Raw genomic sequence first — 25,000 nt, 5'->3', positions numbered from 1 at the left:
AGCAGACTGACCACTGGCAGTTCCCTTTCAAACGCTTTCGGAAATGTGATTACAGCACCTGGACAGGAGCAGGCCAACCCTTGGCCAATACTGAGTGTGTTTGTGTAAGTGTGTATGAGTGTGTGTGTGTGTATGTGTGTGTGGATGTGTGTGTGTGTATCAGCACAAGCGAGTGCACCCAGAGGCTGGAGAAGTGGGATGAGAGAGAGAGGGAGGCAGGGAGCCGAGGCCGTGCTGACCTTGCTCAGCCTCTGCTTGCACAAGGTTGGGCGGCCTCCTGTCTGCCCAGGGCAGTAAGCCCACCGTCTGAATAAGCCCAGGTGGGTCATTTCCTTGATTGAAGCCGAGCGCGCGCCACAGAGTCTTTAGAATAACAATGTGCTCTCATCCCACGTTAGCTGTTCTTCACAGGAGAGTGTGTTAATCATTAGAATAACAGAAGTGTCCTGAAGGGCACCACGTAAACACCATTGTGCTGGCTGGCTGTTTTACTGGGAGTGATAACACAGGGAGAGATTGAGGTTTAGGTGGTGATGGTGGCTTAAGAGGAGGTGTTGAAGACAAAGGGTGGGATTGGGGATCATTAAAAAAACAACAACTGGGGTTTCAGTGGTGAGTTACAGATTGTGAAAAGCCTTAAAAAAAGGAAGTTCAAATGACCACCATAACCCTAACCGCCTATGCGTCAAGCTGTTTCATGATCTACTTGAAGGAGCAGAAGATAGTAGCACTTTATTGATCCCCAGGAGGAAATTGCGCTGCTCCAGAGCTAACAACCATAAACAACAGAAACAAAAACCACATTTAAACACTATAAATCTACAATATCCAGTATACTGTCATGCAAATGTTGGCAGTAGTTGTAAAAGTGCTGAAGGGCTGTAAAACAGTGGAAGCGCAGCAGATGGTCTTAGCTCCGGTGCTGTAACAGGTGGCCTGTGTTTCTGGAGTGGTGCTACTGCTGTGTCATAGATCATGAAGTGAACCACCTCCGTGGCCGCTCCTTCCAAACTGGGACTCTCGATACTCCTCGGGTGGATTTCATTCGTACATTTAATCGATGATAGTGTATAAATCAAAACAAATCTGCTGGTTCAAAAGCACAAGAGCTCACAGCTGGTATTACATTTACATGTAGTCATTCTAGCAGACGCTCTTATCCAGAGCGACTTACAGTAAGTGCAGGTACATTCTCCCCGAGGCAAGTAGGGTGACACAAGGACACTGTCATTTGGCACGGCTGGGAATCAAACTGGCAACCTTCAGATTACTAGCCCGATTCCCTAACTGCTCAGCCACCTGATATGTACATCAGTATGCAACATGTGTACAGGACAGAGAGTTTCATGGATGGGGACCCCAACCTCCCCATCTCTGCAGTGCTGCAGCTACTCCTCCCCCCTGTGCCAACCCTCATCCTCTCCGGGCCAATCGCACCAGGCTCTGCTGTCATTACTTGAACACATTCAGAATTCTTCCTCTTAGGCTCCTCCTCGGCATCGGAAGCCCCTGAGAAACGTCCCCCTCATAGAGACCCAATGACACTGATGAGAGAAGAGGCTTCGCTTCCGCCTGGAGCCGGAGATTATGTAGAGTACCACAGGACAAACAGCAGTGGCAAGGGAGCGCATGGATTAGACAGCCACTGGAGCAAAAGCCAGAGTGACGTGTTGAGGTCTCGGGACCAGGACACGCAACGTCAAGACACTCCTTTCAAGGAATGTTCTGGAGAGGTGGGGGATGGTGGTGGGGTTTATTAGTTTAGCCTTTAGCATGCATTTCTGTTTACCTATCATGAATCTTGATTCCCCCCCCGGTGTGACGGCAAACCCCACCCTACCACCTTAACAAACAGCGGGAAACCCTGCATACACACCACCCATTGGGCCAGGTTAGGAATTGGGCTCTAAGTGCTTGTGATGCCCCGCACTGCAAACCAGCCCTCTGCAGGCTACAGCCTGATTCTGGATTGCCTGACCTACTATTTCCAGCTGAGGCAGTGTATTCAGAGTGTGTGTGTGTGTGTGTATCTACCAGACACTGCGGCAAGATTTTGTGTTTTGGCGGCCCTAGTGGCTCTTCTTTGTTGTGCGTTTCCCTTTGCAGCCCCTCCTGTTCCCGGGGGAGCTCCATATTGTCCTATATTTATCAACTGTGCTGTGCTGTTCCAGCATGGGCTCTGTGTTTATCTCCCTGAGAGCTGAGGGGATGGAAACTGTGACTCCTGCCAGGCAGCCATGCCGCCACCCATTCCGAGGCACGGGGCAGTGATGTCAGGTGGGAAGGCTGTGTGGTGAGTGGGTGTGTGTGGGGGGGGGGGGGGGGGGGGCGTGTGGCAACAGAGCGTCAGTGAGGGTGTCAATGGAGACGGAAGGCCAGGGCAGAGGCAACCAAGCCCCCCCCCCATTATGCTAAAAGGAAATACGCTCTCAGTGCCAGACAAATCTGAAGACCGGCCCTACCCCGCTCTCTTTTCATTCTCCTCAATCTGTCTATCTTTCCCTCCTTTCCTCCTCTCCCCCTCCACCACTCACCTACCACATCCTCGTGATGACATAAGCCCTGGACCTCTTTCTTCTGCCGAGCCGGGAGTTTCATTGAAAAGAGATCCGGGCTGAAAACTCCCATTTCTATTCAGGTCTCTGTGTTCTGTGAAAGCACGGAAATGTACCAGGGGAAAAACAAACTAAATGTACGGGAAAGGCAGTGGAAGAAATAGGTCAGGTTCTTAAAACAATGTAAGAGAACAGAGTTTGACATTCAGCCCATCTCTGAAGCTTTTATAATAATTTAAAGGGGCTCTTTGTCTTGTTCAATTGCTGAAGGTGCTTATGTGTCACTAAACGTAATAGCCGAAATGTCAATTGACAAAATTACTAAGCCAATTAAGACAAACCATAATGCCTGGTCAGAACTATCATAATGTATGTTGTGTGTGTGTGAACAGGCACTTCTCTGCTTGTATGTGTTTTGTTTCAGTGAGCAGCATGTGGATACAGCAGGTGTTGCCGAGCGTGCACAATAAACATGTTCTTTGTATGTGTGGAGGGTTTGGCATGTCCAGAATGTTCTATGTAAGTGTCTCCACTCTCCCTTTCTTTTAAGACCAGCATGTTATTGGCTAAAGCTTACAGAGTCACAAACACGGCTCTTCATCAAGTATTTCCACAGCTGCATATCTGTCAGCCAACATGCTGATGTCCTCGAGAATAGGATTGCCTGTCCGATACACTGACGTAGGAAAGCTAGTATCAGCTGATGTATATCAGAGGTTCTGGAATGTGAAGTAGGGTTGGTACAGGGATGCAGGCTGAGAGGGGGCTGCAGGTTGAGGGAGCTGCAGACTGAGAGGGAGCTGCAGACTGAGAGGGCTGCAGGCTAAGGGAGCTGCAGACTGAGAGGGAGCTGCAGACTGAGAGGGCTGCAGGCTGAGGGAGCTGCAGACTGAGAGGGAGCTGCAGACTGAGAGGGGGCTGCAGGTTGAGGAAACTGCAGACTGAGAGAGGGCTGCAGACTGAGAGGGAGCTGCAGACTGAGAGGGAGCTGCAGACTGAGAGGGCTGCAGGCTGAGGGAGCTGCAGACTGAGAGGGCTGCAGGCTGAGGGAGCTGCAGACTGAGAGGGGGCTGCAGACTGAGAGAGGGCTGCAGGCTGAGGGGACTGCAGGCTGAGGGGACTGCAGGCTGAGGGGACTGCAGACTGAGAGGGGGCTGCAGGCTGAGGGAGAGCACTGAGAGCAGCCCAGAACACCTGAGGGACTGTTGATGTAGCGTAGACAGATGTCTACACTGCTGAGCCATCAGTCCAGTCCACACACCACAGCCCAGCACTGTAGGACGGATCAGATCCAGCATGACGATTATTTATTCAGGAGAAAGGGGGGGGGCTTACAAGGTTAAGAGCCTTGGCAAAGTCAAAGGCTGCACTGCCTATTAATTGCCTTTGATCAGTAGTTAATGCATTATTAAAATGCAAGCTAAAGGCGGGTCCTGCAAAGTGTTGAATCAGAGAGAATGGACCGAGGGAGGAGTGAGGGTGGGGGGGGGGGGGGGGTTGCAGGGGACCAAAGGAGAAATACGCTGTCCTTGCTGAAATGTTGGCAGCGTAAATAAAACCGATTGGGAGGGAGGTGGTGGAGGGGGAGGGGTTGTTAAGATGTGAAATGGGCACGCAGCCAAATCCCCTCGTCTTCTGCCTCTCTCTCTCTCTCTCTTTATCTCAGGCAGGTCCGAGCCCACTTACCTGACAGCGCTGTCGGTCTCTCTCATATCCGCCATCGCAGATCTACCATGAGTCATGCTGCTACTGTACTGCCACGCTGGGACGCCAAAGGCCCTTTTGCAAGCCATATAAAACATATTAAAACCACATTTTTACATCCTTATTTTGATAAGGATTTCTTAAATCAGATTTATATCCATAGGCTTTTAGCAACCGGACCTCACCATTTCATGTTGGGGCTACATGATTGTCTTGTGTGAAAGCTGCACCCTGATTTATCTGTTTGATGTGTAAAAAGACAATCAAAGTTGGTTGGTATTCCTGTCTGGATTTGCATTTGCTAAACATTGCTAAAAGGACAAAGGCCTGCTGCTATGTCATTTCCTCAGCGAGAGCGTTGTGATGTGTGTTCTCGTGCCAGTCGTTACCCTCCTTCTGGAAGTTTCTCTGGTGGTAGAGTGTGGAAAGGGAAGATACCTAGCACAGGACATTGTTGTGACAGAAACTGTTATCGATAGATGAGGAAGGATCCTGATATGAGTGCCCTCCCTTTGAAGATCTGCCTCTCCCTACTGCCTGTCCCACCTGTCACCAGGAACACCATCTTCATCAGAGAGGAAACAGTGCAAATACAGCAGCAGGAATATTACCCAAGCCAGCACAAACCCTTTCCACCAGAGTGTTCAACAGGGAACAATGGCTTCATATCTCCGAAAGTTTGCTCTTGCCAGCTCTGAATCAGCCAATGTCCTTGTAAAGTCAAGTTAGAAACCGTAGCATGTTATCAGCTCTGCCTCGCTGGTCTCGCTGTCACATTTCTCAGTCAGTGCATGAATCTGGAAGCGAGAAGAGAACTGGGTTGAGAGGACAGACAAGTGTTTGACGGTCTTAACTAAACATGACATTACTGTCTCTGTTTCTTCCCCAGTAATCCGTACTTGACAAATCCTAATCATAGCCCACAGGCCAATGGATTAGTTTTTTTTTTTTACATTTTCAATGGTACCTTGCAGACACTGTACAGGCCTGTATTAGCTGTAGATATTTAGTTAACCCATCCTCGGTGCAGTCATTTGATGGTATTGCAGGGGGAAAGGATGGAAAAGGGATTGTAATATGAGAGTCTAGTGGAATGCACTGTCATTATCCTGGCCATCCCTCAGCGACAGCCGACCGTGGTCAATTAAAACTCCAATTACCCTGACCGAGAGCAGGGCTGGACCCGTCACCTCTTTAGCTTCCAATGACACCTATCCAAGTGAGGTGACATTCAATTAAAAAGCTTTGTATTTTATGGTTGCGAAAAGGACATTTTAATGTGGCTTTATGACTGTGCTCAGGTGCTTGGAACAACAGAATCCTAAACAAATGGAAAGCTGAAAGAGCTTGCTGAGATTAGATTGTCTTTCTGCTCCCTGAAGCCTAAACGTGCGCGGGAGAGCCACTGGGCCGTGCACACATTCGCAATACAAAGAATGGAAGCATTTTCATACATAATCTGGGTGTGGGAATGGTCTAATTGAGTCGTGTCAATGAGTTGGAAAGCGAGCCACAGTCAGTATTTAAATGGCACGTGGCTGACAGAGATGAGGACAGGCTGATTTAGGGAAATCATAGGCTGGGCTGCCTCAGTCAAGCTCACGTTATTGCTCTGTGCGCTCCACTCTCAACCACTGGGCCTGTTTCTGATTAACTTGAGCCGTTTCCCCACTGTGGATGTGAATATTGACAGTGTGCTTTACAGCCCTGTAATTCCACACTATCCAACACATGAGTGGATGAAGTGAATGTATCGCGTTAGCGACAGAACGAGTGCAGCGAGGCCGTTTGTGTCGGTAGCGCCCGTTCTGAAACGAGCTCCTTGTTGGGAACAGATGTGGGACCCAGGTCCAGGTTATTGTCATCTCGTCTCTCTCCATGTCTGGATCTGACGGCTTCAGATCGGTGGCACAGGAGAAGATGCGGCATGGCAGACTCCAGGGAACCTCAGGTTCACCCTGGTTCCCTTCTCTGGCAATAGGAACCCCTAAGGTATCCACCAGAACCTTAAATCTCCAGTGTGCCTCTAGTTCTCCAGCTGGTAGAGAACTAGAGGCAACTGGAGGCAATTACTCTGCGATTGGAGCAAACCCACAGTTTACACTAACATTTAATCATTTAGCAGACGCTCTTATCCAGAGTGACTTACAGTAAGTACAGGGACATTCTCCCCAAGGCAAGTAGGGTGAAGTGCCTTGCCATAGGACACAACGTCATTTTGCACAGCCGGGAATCGTACCGGCAACCTTCTGATTACGAGCCCGATTCCCTAACCGCTCAGCCACCGCTGACAGACTCCCTATAAACCGTATGTAATTTCATGTTCCTGTAGTACTTTTCAGTCGCAAATACCATTCATTTTGAGGCAGCAGGTTTTGAAGCCATGGGGGGGTGACGCGATCATCTTTAACACTGCGACAGAGGGACATAAGGCAGAGCCCGAGTGCCCCACACCATCACCATCACTCTGGCCAGCAGGACAGCTGGGGACACAACCAGATGCTTCCCGGCTCCATTATGAAGAGCTGAACAACGCTAGGAACACGCAAGCGTGCTTTTTAATTCCTGATGCAATTACCCTTCTGCTTTGTCCTAATGGGCAAGGCATCCTTGGCTTTTCAGAGTGCTCAATTAGGCCCAATTGAAGAGGGATGCGATTCAGCATGTCGCTTAATGAATGTCAGAAGACGAGTAATTATGACATGTCTGAAGGTCACGGCTGGGCGGATGTCGTCATTCTATAAGCGGCACACTGAATGACAACAAGCTTATCTGTGGCATTTGAGAGAAGAAATATGGTAATATTGCACCTTAACGACGAACACCTGCATTTTGTGAGCCAAGCTTATGCGATTCCAAGGAAATCTTGCATGGCCTTTTGCCTCTGATGTTTGCAGAAAGGTTTTCCTGTTTTCACACTTGCCAATGCCATAGGCGAGTGCTCAATATGGATTGCTTCCTGTCAATAGGCTAAATTGGCTGATAATCGTCTCTCAGATGTCAAATCCAACATCGCAACTCTGCGACCTGACATATTCATAGTCATTTCCTCTGCAAAAGCAGACCTGCTGAGGTTTTACAGCGTGGCAAGGATTTAAACCTGTCTCCTCCTGGACGTCGTTGACACCCTTTACATGTACGAGCTGCATTCACACAGAGGAAATGAGAACGCCATTCTCAGACTGCTTCTCTCTCTCGTTCTAGCCCGACCTGGCTCTCCGTAGAACATGCTGGAAGTGGGCCAGCTGCACAGGACTATTTTCTGCTCTCCTTAACTGCACAAACTCTCGCAAATCCACAACTTTGTTATGAAACGTGTGCTTTCGTTTTTTCTTCCGAATTGTCATAATCTTGAATGGGTAGAAGAAGGGTTCTTCTGTTGAATGATCAAAGGACAGTGTTTGAAGCTTCGCTTCCACAAACTTGTGTGTTTGTTAGTTCCTTAGACTTTTCTTCAGAGCATTGTCGTACAAGGAAACCTTCATGCTGAAGAGGGCTTTGTTTGTTTTAGTTTGTATTGGTTCCATATTTGATGCTGGTTGGTAAAATTGTGTAGGTGGGTAACAGCGTCTACATATTTATGACCCCTTATTTATTCCTTGGTGTGAGTGTTGGGTAGGGCAGAGCAGAGCGCAAGGGGGTGCCTGCCACATCATTTACTCCTCCATGAATTTATTTAGCTGATCCAAGGAGACTAAATTGTACAAAAAGTTCAGAGAATCTTCTGGAGGTGTGAGATTTCAACCCACAATACCACGTACGCACTGCGCTGGATGGAATGAGACTTCTGTGGGATTCAAACTCATGATTTGCATACTACTGGAGTAACATTTTATCACAGTGTCCCTCTGAAGATCCCAGTAGTGGAGTTAAACATTTCTGTATTAAGTGAAATCCAAGCCATGTTTTCCTGTATGTAAAAGCTGTGTGTGATGTACTGTAAGGTCAAATAGATAGACTATGTTTAGTTAGAAATAGAATTTGAGACCGTATCAGCGCAGTCTTACAGCAAAGCTAGATAACACCGATTATCTCTGTGGCTGTGTTTATGGTAAACAACAGATTACAGAGAGTCAGTATCCATGATAAAACTGCTCCGGCATTTACACCAATCGTATCATCGCGTCTCTCCCCAGCGTACACTAATGGTATGGTTAGGCGACGTCAGACCTGAACGTTATTCCACTATGATGGAAAGTCATCCATGTCCTCTCGCCATCAGAGTTGTAAACACTTCTGTTCTCCTCGCCAAAGCACTTCCACAGATGGCCCATAGAGCACTCTGCGCTTGTTGTGCTTTTGTTCTTGTTTATTCAGCAGTGCTTGTCTCTGTAATGAAATAGCTTCATTACAGCAATTTGCACTCCAGCATTCAGGGCTCCGCCTGCACCTCGCATAGCACTGCACAGATGTTGTTGCTGCGCCGGTCCAAGCTGTAGAAATTGAAACTCAAGCTTTGGAGGATTTCGTAAACGCAAAACGCAATCATTACCTAGACGACTATCACCACTCCCCTGGAGTCTAACGGCGCATTTCGGTAAAATGCAATTGTGTTTGCAAATTTTCTGGGGTTTTTTTTGCAGATGTTTTTCTAATCGTAGCTGGGTTTGGGGAAAGCATGAGGAATGGACTGTCTATAGTTCGAATAGTTACTACAATACTCACTCTCTCTCTCTCTCTCTCTCTCTCTCTCTCTATGACTCTCTCTATGTCTCTCTCTCTCTCTCTCTCTCTCTCTCTCTCTCTCTCTATGACTTTCTCTATGTCTCTCTCTCTCTCTCTCTCTCTCTCTCTCTCTATGACTCTCTCTATGTCTCTCTGTCTCTCTCTCTCTCTATGACTCTCTCTATGTCTCTCTCTCTCTCTTTCTCTATGACTCTCTCTCTCTATGACTCTCTCTCTCTATGACTCTCTCTCTCTATGACTCTCTCTCTATGACTCTCTCTCTATGACTCTCTCTCTATGACTCTCTCTCTGGAGGAAGGGAGGCTTGTCTTCCTCCTCCAGCTTCAGTAGCATGCACCAAGCTCGTTCAAACCACTGACCTGTGACAGTGCTTCCTTTTTAAAGCACATGTCCCCAGCACCCTCACAGGGCTTTTGAGAACCCTTCAAAGTGCATTGTGGAGGTACTCTTCCAAGGAACAAAGTGCACCTTTCCATTCTGAACACAATGAGGGAGATGACTCAGAGGGCCTCATGTACAGTACGAGCGTGTGTGTGTGGGGGTGGCAGGGGTGGAGTGTAGAAGAGATGTAGTGTGATTGGTTGTAGAAACAGAACGTAGCTTCCCGGGTGTGTATGGGGTCACGAGTCCCTGTGATGTGGCCAGAGAAGATTAAAGCCAGGAGTGGACTTGATGCTTTTACCTCCATTAGATTATTATTTTTTGAATATATTTTTTGCCATTTTCCTTTGTCTCAGACAGTCTCCTCAACCCTAGGTTATTCAGTCAGCTGCTCCACTTAAATCTTAAAGGTCACTCGAGAAATTCAATAATGCAAAATGTGACTCTTATCACTGACCTCGTAAAATCTGGAAATTCAAAACTATGATTCATGAAGATGTTATATCTGAACCGGAGAGCCAACGTTTAAGATGGATTTTTTCCTTCCGTGGTAGAATATTCCACTGCTGAGGTGAATTTGATGAGTTGACCTCTAGAGATATAAAAATAAGCAACAAGAAAAGTTGCTTTTTTGTCCTTCTAGTCTCTGCTTCTAAAATTATTCTGGAACTCTCTAGAAGGTGCTACAGAATCTGTACCTCATGCTCATTCTCACACTTTGTTCAAATTAATAATTAATTGATGTGAATCTGCTAAGCAGAAGCAGCACATCACAGCATCGCAAGAAGATTGTAGTCTTTGATGTTTAAAAGGGGATGGATTAAAGAGTCTGCCCTTGTTAATTGTCCACAGTCGGTAATGGGTGAGCAACAATGGATCTGGCAGGGCCCAGTGGGAAAGATGAGATCAAAGCTGTCTGTGTTTCTGAGGTGGTAGCTACAGCAGGTCGACATCACGTAACTGTTACTTTACTTTTCTGCCACACTCCTCTGTCACATTTTATGAGTACTAGCCAATGTTTGACTTCCTGAAAGCTTGTATCAGTTGGGGGGTGATGGGTGCCTCTGTGAGGGATTGAACACACACAGTGTGTGTGTGTGTGTGTGTGTGTGCACTCCTCTGTGTCAACATACATGTGAGAGACAGGCTTCAGTGAAGACAGGCAGTAAAGAAGCCGGTCAGGAGGGAGAGGGAGAGACAGAGAGAGGACAGTTTAATTGGGATTGTAGCGACCGGTGAGTGACATGAGCGAAAGCGGCTAACAATGCCTCTCTATCACTGGTGATCCCTGGCGGGCGGCCATGGCTTCCCGTCACAGGAAACCCACGAGCGTAATTGTCATTTCTATCAGATGGAAGGATCCGGGGCGCTTTTCTATATTTAGAACCTGATGTTATACACATTTAATTGGTGCTTTACTAGGGTGTGAAATTAGAAGAGGTTGACTGACAGCAGGCTGCTGAGAGTTGTCCCAGAGATAACAGGGGGGGTCTCTGTCTTTAAGAGTTTACACTGCCGGCGAATGACACTGTTGACTGTTATGGCTTCCCACCAGCATCAACACAGAGAAAGCTGCTAATCTCGCGGACAATCCTTTGTGTTCCAAGGGAAATCAAAAGAGTAAGCAGGCAGCTCAATGCGAGGGTATCACATTAGGTCAGGCAACACACGAGAATGATCAGGTTCCTATATATGAACGGTGTGTAGTGTTAACAAAGTGCCTATAGGTGGCTGTTGCACCATCCAAGGTTCGTACATGTTCCCCTGTCATTTGTGTTTGGGGGGCCGGTTGTATCAGCCTGTGGAGGAGTTCATGGCCCGGCAAGGGGAGGCAGATGGCGGATTATCCAAACAAGCGGACAAATTACCCAGGATCCCCCTCTGTGCCTTGGCCCTGTTGAGATCAGCAGAGGGCCCATCATCCAGACTGGAGAACAGTGGGTCAGCTGGCACAGGAACAGCCACGCACAGACTGCCATATTTCAGCCCTCTCGTTTGTCTCTGTTTCTCTCTCCGTCTCTTTCTCTTGTTCTGTCTCTTTTATGTCATCTCTCTCTCTCTCTCTCTCTCTCTCTCTCTCTCTCTCTCTCTCTCTCTCTCTCTCTCTCTCTCTCTCTCTCTCTCTCTCTCTCTCTCTCTCTGTTCTCACTCTGCGCTGTGTTCCCATGACAACATAGGATCCTTTTTCCTTTCTTTCTTTCCTTCCTTCCTTTCTTTCTTTTTTTGAAGAGCATGACATTAGTCCTCAAGCTGGAGTAAACATAAACAGATAAACAGTAAGGTTCTTCTTTCTCCAACTTCAATCCCCTCTTTTCTATTCAGGCAGCGTTTGAAGTGGCGTGAAAGGCATGGCTCACACCCTTGGCGCCCACTTCTAATGTAAAACAACGTGAGGTGCTGCTCCTCTCCGCCAGCCTAAGATGCCATGCTTGACTGGCCGTCTCTAATCAGCTTTACAACTCATATTTCTGGGAAGACTGTCTGTGCTCCGAAGACCTCGGATACCTTTTTCCCCTTTTTTGTCACGGGACAGACCTTGATGGTGATGGATTGGCCTTTTAGACCGAGCCACAGTTTCCAGAGTGATCAATTGGCCTCCCCTTTAATTGAATTGCACTGTTTGCATTACACGGTCTGTGGAAGTGTATCAATGCTTGAGACAGAGGAGATGGCTGATTCTCTGAGCTTCGTTCAAATAGAGCTTGAATGGCTAATGAAGGTTATTAATAGTGAGAAAGAAGATGTGAGCACACGGCCAGTCAGACCTAGCTTCTTCACGCGGTGGGGACAAAACAACTTTTTACGACGAAAAAGATTTGTGTTGTGACGGAACACAAATCTTGTCGCCGTTCTTGTTTAACATGTGGTTCAGCCGTTCGAATTACGAGTGTTTCTTGCTCCATTTGTTTCTTCTGACTGTCTCCGCCCACAATTCCTGGCCGCCGTGTCCCTCCTTATTGCCTTGAGAAAGGTCAGCTGTCTTTCAGGAGCAGGGACTGTGTTTGCTAGTGCCACCTGTCTGGCACACTGTCCAAGGGAAGGTACGTAGGCAAAGAAGATGCAAAATGTCAGCTCTGTACGAGAGCAGTCCAATAAGATTTGTTAGGGGGGATTTGCTTTAGCTTTTGTGATTTTCATCTGGAATGAAATGTGTGTAAAGGTTAGGCTGTTTGCACGAACTCAATCTGGACATGAGGGAGGGATATATGTTTTCTTATTCCCAAATGATCAACCTGTTGTGTTTTGAAAAATGAGCTTACAGCCATTTTCTTTGGCGCTAGCAAGTACAGGGGTGACAAAGTGTTGTGGAAGTCTCTGCACAGGGATTTCTGAGGATTTGAGCCCCTCCCCTTCCTGACAGGAATCTGGGAGCTTCCTGTGTCTCAGCAGGAAGTGCAAGAAGTCAGACTGGAGTCTTTCATCCACATCCACACATCACTGGAGGTTAGCTAGCTACCCCCCTCTACAGTCAACTAACACGCACATGTGCTTATAATCTCAAATCCAAAACACATCACCACAATTTTTCCTCAATGTCATGAATGGTTTAGATATTTCTGTGAGACATGAGTTAGTATTGCACCGGCTGGATTAGACTCCCAACTGTGCATACAATATAGAGGCTAAACATACAAACTCAAGACCACTCATACCTCACCATATTGGAATTCCCAGTGTGCTCTAAAGTGAATGGATGAGTGATTGACCAGAGAAGGAGGAATGTAGTGCGTGTGGGAGGGAGGAAGAAGGGAGGTGGATGATTGGGTTAGTAACCCTGAACTGGACAGGTCTAGTCAGCATACCCTTGGCACACGATGGATGAAGATGGAATGAGGATGTGGTGTGTTTAACAGAAAAGGGTGATGTGTGTGTGTGTGTTTGTACCCAGTGAGTTAAAGTGTGTGTGTGTGTGTGTGTGTGTGTGTGTGTGTGTGTGTGTGCGTGCCCCAGTGAGTTTAAGTGTGTGTGTGTGAATGTATGCGTGTGCACATACGGCCCTGTGTGCGTGCGTCTTCGGCAGTGGAAGAGTTTCAGTGACCAGCTGGGAATAGAAGCCCACAGAATTACTGGTGAGGAATTTAAACCCCCCATCCCTCCCCCATCCCACCCCACCTCCATCTGCCACTCCTCTCATTCACTGAATACACGCCCAGCAGTGCCAGCACCACGGCCCCACAGGAGGGAACGACTGCCAGGCCGTGACATGGTATTTTAGAGCTCTGTAATTGATGGCTAGCCTTTCCGAGGTGGAGAGAGCGTGTATGTTTGACTTCTGTTTATTGTGAATGAATATGATAGGGTTGGAGTGGTGCGGTACTCCAATCGTAGGATGACGTCGGCACATGGCTTAAATCAACATGCACATTCCTGGTACGGGCCTTGCACAACATGGTAGCGTGAGCCTAAATGAAAATTACGAAATAAATGACTCCCTGCCCTTCCTTTCACCAAAACTCCTCTTTATCATGTCCATTTGTTTTCCTGTTTTTACTTTCTTCTTTGTTCTGTGAAAGGGGGTGTGGCAGAAACCGAAGCATTCCTGTTGGAGCAAAGGGCCAAACCAAGGACTATTGCACTCCGACAATAAGCATCGGAGAGACAGACAGGGAGAGACACAGAGACAGAGACAGAGAGACAGACACACACTTTTAACCCTTACGTCTCTCCCAGCAGTTGACTATCTGCACCAAGCTTCTATCCTTCCTCCTTAATAATGACCTAAGCCTGCATGATTAGCCTCGATGTCGTCTATAATTGCGGCTGCAGTTGTCTGTGGATGTGTTTCAGCTCTGGCCCAAGCCTGGCTGCTCCACGTGTTCAGTCCCAGTGACAGATGTACTCTGCGCTGACAAGATCGATTCAGTTTGTCAGGTCGGCACAGGAGAATAGGATTTCCAACAAATGAATATATTTGGCTGTGTGACAAGTTTTTGGAACTTGTTATTGCGACTTGTGGATAGCATGATCATTTTTAGGGCAAACGGTTCTAATCGTAGCGCCGCTAAGCAGAGAATTGGTCCTGGGTGAAGGTTTCACCTGAATTACACAACTAACTGGGATATCATGTGACCTGAGTGCATGTGATGTGCACTCAGTAGTTGTGTCCTCCGGTGTTTTCGTTGGCTGGCGTTCACATCACTCGCGCCGGGAACGCATGAGGCAGAGGTGACTCACTCAGCATCATCCCTGTTTATTGGCTCTCTGTTTTTATTGGATAGCGATTGGCTTCGTCCTCCAAGGGGGGAGATGTGAAACGGCCTGCTGATTGGCTTATTGTGCCGAGTGATAGTGTGCCAGCATGGCCCATGGACTCATTAGAGAGGGGTTTTTTTTTTTTTGGGGGGGGGAAGCTAGGCCGTAAAAGTCAGTGGTGTGTTGACTGATGTTTGGCAGGGTGTCCAGAACTGCTGCAGGCTGCACCTCTCAGGCCGGGCAGAGGGAGTGGGCAGGCCCAAGCCCACGTGTCAGCCCTGGTCCCCGGCCAGCGGCAAAGAGGGAGTGAAGGGCATCGTAACGTGCAGGCATGGGGCCTGGCATGCATTAGGGAGCCTAGTGCATTACCAAAGGCCTGCTACTCTCTAGTTTGGGGAGCTCTGTTCCTCAGTGCACACATCAACAGGGCAACTTTGATTATTGTTGCGTGATTGATACGACACCGGAATAAAAATGTGTTTATGACTTTTAACTGAAGAAGTCTGTGTTTCTGATCAAATAAATTCTGCAAATGGATGCTTTGGCACTGGTTCACAGTGAGCAGAGCCCTGTGAATGTAAAGCAGTTGTTGAAAACCACAGCAAGTCTTCATGTGAATGTCTAATCACAGTTCCATAGCGATGAACTAGATTTCTCCTCTAATGGGGGAAATGAAGACTGAAGTCACACATCTAGTGGGAGATTATATTTCCTAGCGAAGCTGTGATGGGGGCTGGGCTACTGAATTAGATATGCTAATGCTAATGACTTTTCCATTTGTAGCTCAGATTGGCACAGCACTGACGACAAGGAGTGATTTAACCTTCGTCTCGGCTGAATAAGCCAAAAATCTTTAGCCCCTAATCCCCATAAGTATAGTCCATCTAACTGTATGGCATTCCTACCTCATCAATCAACAACCTATAGACTGGGCAGTAGAGTATGCATCCTGTGACATGTCACACTGAGGAGCACTGAAGTGGTGAGCTGTTACTTGACTTTTCAACTGAGCATTAACCCGAGCCGTTTAGTTGAGGTTTCCACGGCAGATGAAGTGTTTGTTGGGGAGAGCTGTTTTGTTTACACAAGCTCCGTTTTCTGCGCATAGGGCCCTCGGGGACGATCTGCATCCGTTGCATATTCTTCTGGATTTCTGCTGTGTGTTTTACTCATTAAGTGAAACGAGCTGTCCTTTTATGTCCCTGTTCTTGCAGGATGAATATAAAGTGTATGTGTAAGTGAGTTTAGAGAGGAGAGATTTGTCTAGAGGGAAAGAGGCTTGTTTCTAGTCGGGTTCATGGGTTCCCAAGATCCACTATGATTATGAACTCGACCCAAAAAGTTGTTTACGCTGTTGTGTTCTGGCAACGTTCCAACTAGTTTGCAAACAATGCAAGCTTGCTGCGGGTATTTCACAAAGAGATGTTTCAGACAACAGCAAAGGCTTATTAATTCATGAGCAACCTTCAAGAGTTGTGAATTGCAATTGCTTTCCTTTCATTTCCAGTAGAAAGCCTGTACCTTTAGGGTTGTGGAGGCTGTGTGAGGTGTTTGTTTTCTTACTCCTTGGGAGGGTGTTGCACATTGCTCTGACATTCATGATCACCCCTGTGCAATACCAAGTTCTTTGTTTACCATGTACTGAAAAGGCAACAGCTTTTGGCTAACTGTTCTTCGTAAACGCAAGGCATATGTGAAATAGTTTTTGGCAGCGAAACATCCCTTTCTGTGTACGTGTAGTGAGAATCCGTGTAGTGAGAATGCGTGTAGTGAGAATGCGTGTCATGAGCCTGTTTGTTTGGGTTGAGGCTGCACTCCTGGATCAGTATGAAGCTCGTCTTCAACCTGGTCTGGACTGGCTATTCTCTCAGGTGGGGTCCAGCTGGGAGTTGACGAGGCCCTGCCTGCCCCTGCAGCCTCCTCCCTCCCAGACTGCTGCTTCGGGAGCTGAAGGGAACACCAGACTAAGACCTTCACCAGCCCAATGTTCAAAAACAGGAGGAGCAAGTGTAGCAAGAGATACTTTTTACAGGCTGTGTGTTCATTTCCTTTTTGATACATGGAAGTGTAGGAATGGGAGTCCTTCTGGCTGGTGGTGAGATTCGTTGATCCAGAGAGGGTAGAGGAGGTGTGAACACTCAGGGTTGGAGCGCCCCCCCCCCCCCCCCCCCACACACACACACACACACAATGTTTTTGTTCATAGTGGGAAGCCTTAGCCGTGCACACCTTATCAAGGTACTACAGAAACTGTACCATCCCACACTGGGTACACAGAAATGTGGGGTCATGTTTTATTTTAGTGTTTGTCAGGATAGAATGAGTGGGGGGGTGGGGGGGGGGGGGGGAGTGGGCATGGTGAGGAATCGGGATAATCTCAGTCATGTCAACACCCACTGGAAGCTTACACTCCTAATCCCCCTCCACTGTATTGACTCTGGGAGAGGTAGATACTGAGAACCAGGAACCCCCAGGCCGACCTAGGTTGCTGGCTGGCTGTGTAACTATTTGTTTTTCTGGGTGTCTCCTCCTAATGTGTGACCTCCCCTGGGCTCCCGCTGGTGCTCGGCTCTGGGACGATCATTAAACAGGTCGCAAGGCAAAGCGCTCACACAACAAGCCTTTTTTTCCAATAAAGCAGGGGAATCAATACTGCCTGCACCAGTATTTTCTTTACCAGACTCCCTTTTTAGCCTCTGTGCCCTCAAGGTTCAACTCTGGAGGGTTTGTCCCCCCCCGATGAATATGTATGAACCTGTCTTTCCCATTTGATTACAATTCATCAACAGTTTTTGAGGGAGTGTTTGATATCGAGCCGTGACTGAAGTTCCAAAAGAGCAGAAGTGGACAAATGCTTCTCAAATGATGTGGTTTGAATGAGGCGTTGGATATTATATTGAGGTGCGTATTATTAGAGGGGACTGGGGATTGGGGGGGGGGGGGAGTTACGGGGCTACGTTAGCGATTGTGTCAGAGTGGTTCCAGCCATGCTAATGAGAGCCAGGCAGCCGTCGGAGCTGGGACTGTCTGCTCTCAGCACTGAAGAGTTGGAGGAGTTTTATTTGTCACAGATTTTCTCCGCACCATCCCGATGCTCGCTTTGTTTTGCTGCAGGGAAAGATTATTGGATTATCGCGCAATACGAACTAGATTTAATTTGCCAAAGAAAAGAGCAATTTCCTGGCAGTTGCAAGAGACATATCTAACAGTTCCTCCGGAGGTTGGTTTCGTTTAGTTGAGTATTTCTTTGTTTAAATGCCCATCAGAAGGAAGTCATTAGAGCTCTGGCAGCAAATGGACACAAGGTGACCTCTGACCTCTCCATCACCCACACACTGGGTCTGCTTCAAATGGGTTTGGGGTTTATTCTTGTATTGGAATGCCGCTGTTGCACTGGAGGCTGGAGATGCAGCCATCTTGCTCCATGACATCTCTGTTCTCCCCCCGAGGAGCAGAATGGATGAGCAGTCTTGAGTTTCCCCGGGGGTGGGGGGGGAGCTGTGAGGGTCGGGGGCAGCCAGGCAGGGGAGGCGGGAGCCGGGCTGACTGTTGCCAGAGGCTCGTCACTACTAATGGGCTGTTGACCCACAGCGGGTAGAAGGTGGGGGGAGGGGGGGGGGGATGTGGTGGCTGGAGTGGCTATTCATCACGGCCATGTCCACGTGTCATCAGGCCGGCTCCTCCAGTGGCTGATCACTAAGGGAGATTAGCCTTCAGACCATATCATCTGCCCCCACACAGGCATGGCACTCTCCTCTGCTCTTCTCCTCTATTCCTCTCATTCCCGTAGTCTCAGCCTCAGCCCCAGCCTCAGCCCCCTCACAGGAGCTGAACTCTGCATGCACTCTTCTCTAATCCCTAACAAGCCTTATCTCTACTCACAAACGATAGAACCAGAGAGAAGCAGAGAAGGAACAGAGACACAGACTGAGAGAGCGACTGAGAGAGCGACTGAGAGAGCGACTGAGAGAGAGACTGAGAGAGCGACTGAGAGAGCGACTGAGGGAGCGACTGAGGGAGCGACTGAGAGAGCGACTGAGAGAGCGACTGAGAGAGCGACTGAGAGAGAGACTGAGAGAGAGACTGAGAGAGCGACTGAGAGAGCGACTGAGAAAGACACTGAGAGAGAGAGAAACGGAGGGAGAGACTGAGAGAGAGACTGAGAGAGAGACTGAGAGAGCTACTGAGAGAGAGACTGAGAGAGAGACTGAGAGAGAGACTGAGAAAGACACTGAGAGAGAGAGAAACGGAGAGAGAGAGAGAGAGAGAGAGAGAGAGAGCGTGGTTCCGAACGAGGACTTTTTTCTTCTATTTTTTTCTAGCTCAGGCTCCCACAAAGCCTTGAGATGTTGAGCTTCCAGACACAGTGAGCCGCCTGTCAGTGACTCACTAGAACTCCTCACTCCCGTCTCCTTCTGGGAAACCCAACTTAGCGTGGCTTAGCATTTCCCTGACAACAACAAAACAACAAAAACGTTGGTAGACAAATGCTAATCACACTCATGCCTGCCTCTGTGTTGTCAGTTCCTTGGGCTCTTTGTTTGTGGGCTGCTTGTTCTGCTGCCTTTGTTTCAGGTGTGGGAGCAGCTCTGTGGTTCATGTAGGTAGAGAGGGCACCTTTCCAAGTCGAGGATCCCATTTATTTTTCCATTAACGAGCCTTCACCGGAGCCCTAACGAGCTGTAATTGTCACTCGCGTCCCTGCGCCGAATCGATGGCGCTGTCCATGCCGTGGTCACAGGCTGGACGGTCATTTACATAGAGGCACGCATGGTGCCTGTTAAACAGGCTAGGGGAGGATCAGGGATGTTCAGTCACCCAGCGCTCCTGCTATTCTGGGACAGCCACTACATCACCCCATGCTTAACCCCAGATTGAGCTAATCACTCAGCGCCAGCCCCTGTGATAATTAGCAGTCTTCCTGTGTTAATCAGGGGCTTCTGTCTATTCCAAAGTCGGGATTTGACCTGGTGTTTTTGTTGTTGTGTTGTTGTTGAGGTCGGGTGTGGACAGACTGTTAGTTGTTTTGCGGGTATCGAATTAAAATCACCGGAGCTCAAGCAAACAATGTTTTCCTCTCCAGCTGGTGTGTGCCTTGACTCAACAGCCCAAGGACACGAGCATTATATAGAACTGCAATATTTACTCTTGCGGTGGAAAAAGCATCAAGCAGAAACCAATAATGGAGAGAGGGGTCTCTGTAGGGCCTAAGAGACTGACTTTGAGGGATGAAACAGCCCGGTAATAGTAATGAGGAAAATATAGGTGCTTTTATGTAATGAATGGAATTGTGACACCAAACTAGTCGAGCATTTTGTTTCAATCGTCATTAATGTGCTCATACTGGGAGTCCTTCACTCTCACTCTCTTGTTTTATCTTTCTCTCTCCCCTGCTCTCTCTCTTGAGCATTCTTTCTCTCCCTGGCCTTTTGTCCATATAGTGTGTCTTCAGCCTGTGTTCCCCATCTCTGTCAAGGGCCTGGGGAGGGAAGGAATTCATATACATGTCAGTGCTTTCAGGGTTAATACACTCTTCAGTATATCTAACCATATCTGCAATCTGGGGGAGCAGCAAAAATACAAACACATACACACAGTTTATATATATCATATTATTTGAACATTCTAGCACAATTTAACTTTCCAAATCTTGTTATTATAATTAGCTGTCTCCTCCACCAGACAAAAGTTAGCATGACTTTGCCAAACAGCATCTGTGCTGAGCATAACACTGTAGGCTGTGCACCTTCACAAGCCCTGCGTCATGTCTGGAAGCAAACCGATACACATAAAGTCGTTCTCTGTCAACACTGGCAAATCAAAAATCCCCAAAGTTTCCATAACCAGCAGCACTCAGCAGTGGGCTGCCTTTGCAGCGTTAGGGTGTCTCTTGTTTGGAGAAGTGGCCACAGATCTCGGTGGCAACAAAGCTTGTTTACAAGAGAGCCCCTGCTACAAAGAGGATGACAACATCCAGAAACTATAGGAGGCTTGCTTTATTCTGCCATCCAAACCGGATCCGTGGGGCTGACGGTGGCGCTGGGGGTAGCCACCGCAAGCTTGGCACAGCAGGTGGCAGCAGGGGAGGGAGAGAGGATGGCAGGACCACATTTGTTCCTTCTGGAGAATGCTGATAAAGAGACAGAAGCTGTTCGACACACCAAATAGACAGCCTGACAGACTGGGATGGTAAATTCTCAGGCACACAGATTGACAGGCACGGCTGGAGCAATCACGGCTTATTGATTTCAGACACTTTTCAAACTGTTTTCGTATTCAGGATCAAAGAAGAAATATTTGACATAGACTTGCTGCTCAGCCAGACAGGCATAAAGAGGAATTGTGTTCCCTCTGTCCTTTTTGTAGTTTTGTAGCCCATAGTGGACCACTTCCCAGCACGCACGCACGCATGCAAGCTCACACACACACACACAATTTTGTGATTGCCCACATTTCTGGTCTCCCAGGTGGGGTTTGGAGAGATGGACCCCAGCATGTTAATGCATCTTCTATATTAGAGTAGAGGGTCCTCAATGGACCTATCAGATGTTGCTCCAGCTGTTCCTTTGGCCGTTTCCTCTCATCCACTCCAGCTCCACACCTGCAATATGATACAGGGCAATGCATCACTGGCAGTGTGTCGTTTGACTGTTCCCTGCAATTGTCAAATACGGCCCACGCTTGATATTCCATTAACTGGCGAGATGTAGTCCTTTAATTCCATCCCAGCCGTATCAACCGGCCTCCAGTTCTTTGTAAACGTCTGGCTTTGGTTTCACAGACCTCTCCTGTTCAGCCGCTTCTCTCATGATGCCTGTGGAGCACAATGGGAGACCCCCCCCCACACACACCCACACACACACACACACCTCAGACAGGGACCCGGGCTGCTCATAGCAGAATAAGCCAAGCCAATCTTCAGCAGGCCAACACGGGTCAGGAAGCAAACACCTTTAACTGTCAGCCAGCTCTCAGTCTGACACACGTCCCACCCTGTGTGGCCCCAGATAGCTCCAAGCCCGCAGTGCCATGGCTCGATAGTACCCTGCCTGCCTCGCTGGCTGGCTGGGGATAACACCCGCTGAAATTAAAGGCGGTCGAATATCGCCACGGACCAGATCCACTTTTTTGGCACAGAGGTTTTGTTAATCAACCTCTAACCTCTCTCACGCACATGTCCCTTTGTCTGCCTACAAGCTCTGCTGAGTGCTTTGTTACAGGTGGCCAGTTCTGTTAAATAGCCGGGGCCATTAGCATTCATAAGCAGCCCAATGCCAGGAAACCAATGAAATAATGGCTTGTTTGGAAGAGAAACCTGTTTTTTTATGGATCTGCACATTGAGCTTTGTAGCCACCTGCGGTTTGATTTAATTTTATGTTTTCCAACTGCTCGAGTAGTACTTTACTTTACATGTGACTCGTGGTCACCAGAATATATCTTTGAAGCTAGTCTGCTTTGGACCCTTTGTTTTCCAGAGGTGTGAAGTCAAATACATCTGATCCTCCACGTCCCTTAAACGGAGCCCAGATATACGCTGGCCTTCTTAGAGCTCCACAGCAGCAAATCCTCCCCTTGCTCTGATAGACTGGGTGGGCTGCAGTCGCACACACACACACACACACTCTCTCACACTCACGCACTCTCACACGCCTAGCCAGATAAGGGTGATCCTTTCCTTTTCGATGTTCCAAAACCCTGGCTTTTTGATCAAGGCAGACTATAGGCCCCTGACTTCAGCAGAGGACTTCAGAGTCTTCTAAGATTGGAATTGGAGGGGAGGGGGGTGGTGGTGGGTGGGTGGGTGGGTGGGTGGGTGGGGGGGGGGGGGAGTGATGGAGGAGTTGGGGGTCTGGCTGCCAGGGTGCTTTGAGCTAATGTCTGTGATTTAATCCAGAGTACTCCCCTGTTCCCCATGCAGCGCCATGCTAATATACCTGGAGAGCCTCTTCCCTGGGACAGAAGTGGAGGGAGGGGGACTGGATTTATGGCGAGAGAGATCGCGTTCCGTGTCCCCCAGGATTAATCTGTGAAGTTCATGAACCAGAGAGAGACGTGGAGGGGGTGGGGGGGTCGTAGAGAAGGAGGCGACCAAGGTTTGTTTCTCTGCCTCTGCTACGGTAAGTTCTGGAATAAAGCATGACACGGGCTTGGAGTTTTTCCGCAGTCAGCAGTATACAGTCATTTATCTCCTCAGGTGAGATCATTTCTCCGTTCCTGTTTGTGAGCGGGAATCTTTTTTTTCTAGTTGGTGTGTGCTGCTATATGGTGCGAAGGCCCTGGACGTGTGTGTGTGGGGGGATGAGGGGGTCTGGTCCCAGACAGATGGGGGGGGCTCTCCCATCCGGGGAAGGCCTGGGGGGAGGCGGATGTGTGGGTTGAGGTGAGGGGCGTGGTGGCCGACCTCTGACCCCGACGAGAAAGGGGAGAGGTCCGAGGGGAGAGCGTGCGCTGCAGCTGCCGTTGCAACTGCAAGTTGCTGCTCTGCCATCCAGCTAATCACTGTCATCAGCCCAGACAGATGTGGCCCCGCCCCTCCCTCCAAGCATGCCCCAGGATGGAGGGAGGGAAGGAGCCAAACAAGAGGGAGGCAAGGAAGGGGGGCGAAGGACGTAGCCTTGCTAGGAGATAGCTGTGTTTGAAGGAGATGCTGCAATCTCCACCCCCCCCTCGTAGCTGCACTGAGGAACACGCTGAGGTCCTTCACAGATGTTGCTAGTTTTTTATTTTAATCCCTTCCAGTAGTTTATCCGACACACGTCAACTAAAAGGTCCTTCACGAAACATTTCCAATTCACCCCCCCCACCCCCCACCTCACTCCTTAATGCTACTAACTCCGTCTTTCTCTCCCTCAGCGAACTCCCCCCTCCGGCGGCACCCCCCTCACCTAAACCGTGCTACCTTGGGAGTCTGTGTGCTTCTCAGGCAGGGGCTGGGCGCTCATCATACCATATCTCATAACACCACCACTTTTACCAGGCGGATCAAAGGGAGGGAGGGGGGGGGGGGGTGTCAGAGTCAGCGCAGGCTCCAGAATTACGTGCAGATTTGTGGCGGCCCCCCCCCCCCACTGGGTGGCTCCATTAGGCTCTGCGCTTCTCTCACTTTTCCGCAAGAGATCCCTTGGGCTCGCAGGGCAATTATGCAGTGGTGTGGCATAATATTTCATTCTCCTCACATTGCATTAGTCTATGGTGGAGTTGGCTGCTAACAGCTTTGCCTGGCCAGAGAGGGTGAGAGTGAGGGAGAGAGAGAGGGAGAGAGAGAGTGAGTTGACAGCTGACAGCTCCACATTATGTGATAGAGATGGAGATATAGAGATGGATAGAGGGAGTCATGAAGAGAGAGAGAGACTGAAAGAGAGAGGAGGAATGAGGGTGAGAGATTGTACTCAAGGGCATGATGCTCTTTTAGTATGCCAGTCACAATATTAACATGTAACAGATAGCCAACCACCCTTTTATCTGGATTGCTCTTTGTTATCATTCATACAGTGCATTGGATTGTGGAAGAGGGAGGCATGGGGCAGAAAGGTGTTGTGGAAAATGAAGATGAGATGGACGAGGAATGTGTCTCTCCTCTCCTTTTTCTTGTGTTCTGATGATAGCTGGCTCCCTCAGGCAAGGCTCTTTAGAGCTGTTTTAACCAGATGATTCTGTACTGTAGAAGAGCACTTTCTCTGGCTCTCTCTCTCTCTCTGGCTCTCTCTCTCTGGCTCTCTCTCTCTCTCTCTGGCTCTCTCTCTGTCTCTCTCTCTCTCTCTCTGGCTCTCTCTCTGTCTCTCTCTCTGTCTCTCTGGCTCTCTCTCTCTCTCTCTCTCTTTCTCTCCCTCTCTCTCTCTCTGGCTCTCTCTCTTTCTCTCCTCTCTCTCTCTCTCTCTCTCTCTCTCTCTCTCTCTCTCTCTCTCTCTCTCTCTCTCTCCCTCTCTCTCTCTGGCTCTCTCTCTCTGGCTCTTTCACACTCTAATTTTGTATCTCTCTGTCTCTCATTCTGTCTGTCACTCACATTCTGTCTCTCTTTCTGTCTCTCTCTCTCTTTCTGACTCTCAGCAACAACAATAGACCTCCATCAGTCCTCCCAAGCAGGCCCTCAAGGCGCCTGGTGACACATCTCACACTGCATAAAACGTGCCGTGGAGGGCCCCCCACTGTACGCCAGTAGGTGGTCACAGTCACGGACGTTAAACTTGCAGAGCGATACACGCCCCCCCCCCTAAGATCTGTGTCCCCCCCCCCTCTGGTGTCCCTAGCTGTCCTCTTTGATCCCTCCAGTGGTGGTCTGAAGTGGTAATTGCTGTTAGCAGGTATTTAGTGTTTGATTAAAAATCGCGCCGTCCTGATGTCCCTGCTCTGGTCCCCTGTGCGGTGTCTCAGGGGACGGCTGGAGAGACAGATGTCCACCCCTCCCTGACTCAGACCACAGCTGTACAGCTGCCTCAGTACCGTGTGTCGGTGAAGCGACTGCACGCCAGAGTGATGCTGA

The 25,000-nt window shown here is 48.7% G+C and overlaps 1 protein-coding gene across 2 annotated transcripts in view; it reads left to right on the top strand.

The window, feature by feature from the left end:
- Positions 1-25,000, top strand: part of shf (Src homology 2 domain containing F) — a 77,771-nt gene that overhangs the window by 30,264 nt on the left and 22,507 nt on the right. The gene's annotated exons all lie outside the window — the stretch shown is intronic.

Source organism: Hypomesus nipponensis, chromosome 19, assembly GCF_054491055.1.
Source record: "Hypomesus nipponensis isolate SF chromosome 19, ASM5449105v1, whole genome shotgun sequence".
Classification (NCBI taxonomy): domain Eukaryota; kingdom Metazoa; phylum Chordata; class Actinopteri; order Osmeriformes; family Osmeridae; genus Hypomesus; species Hypomesus nipponensis.
Note: the sequence above shows the minus strand (reverse complement) of the source record. Positions and strands in the feature narration are given on the sequence as shown.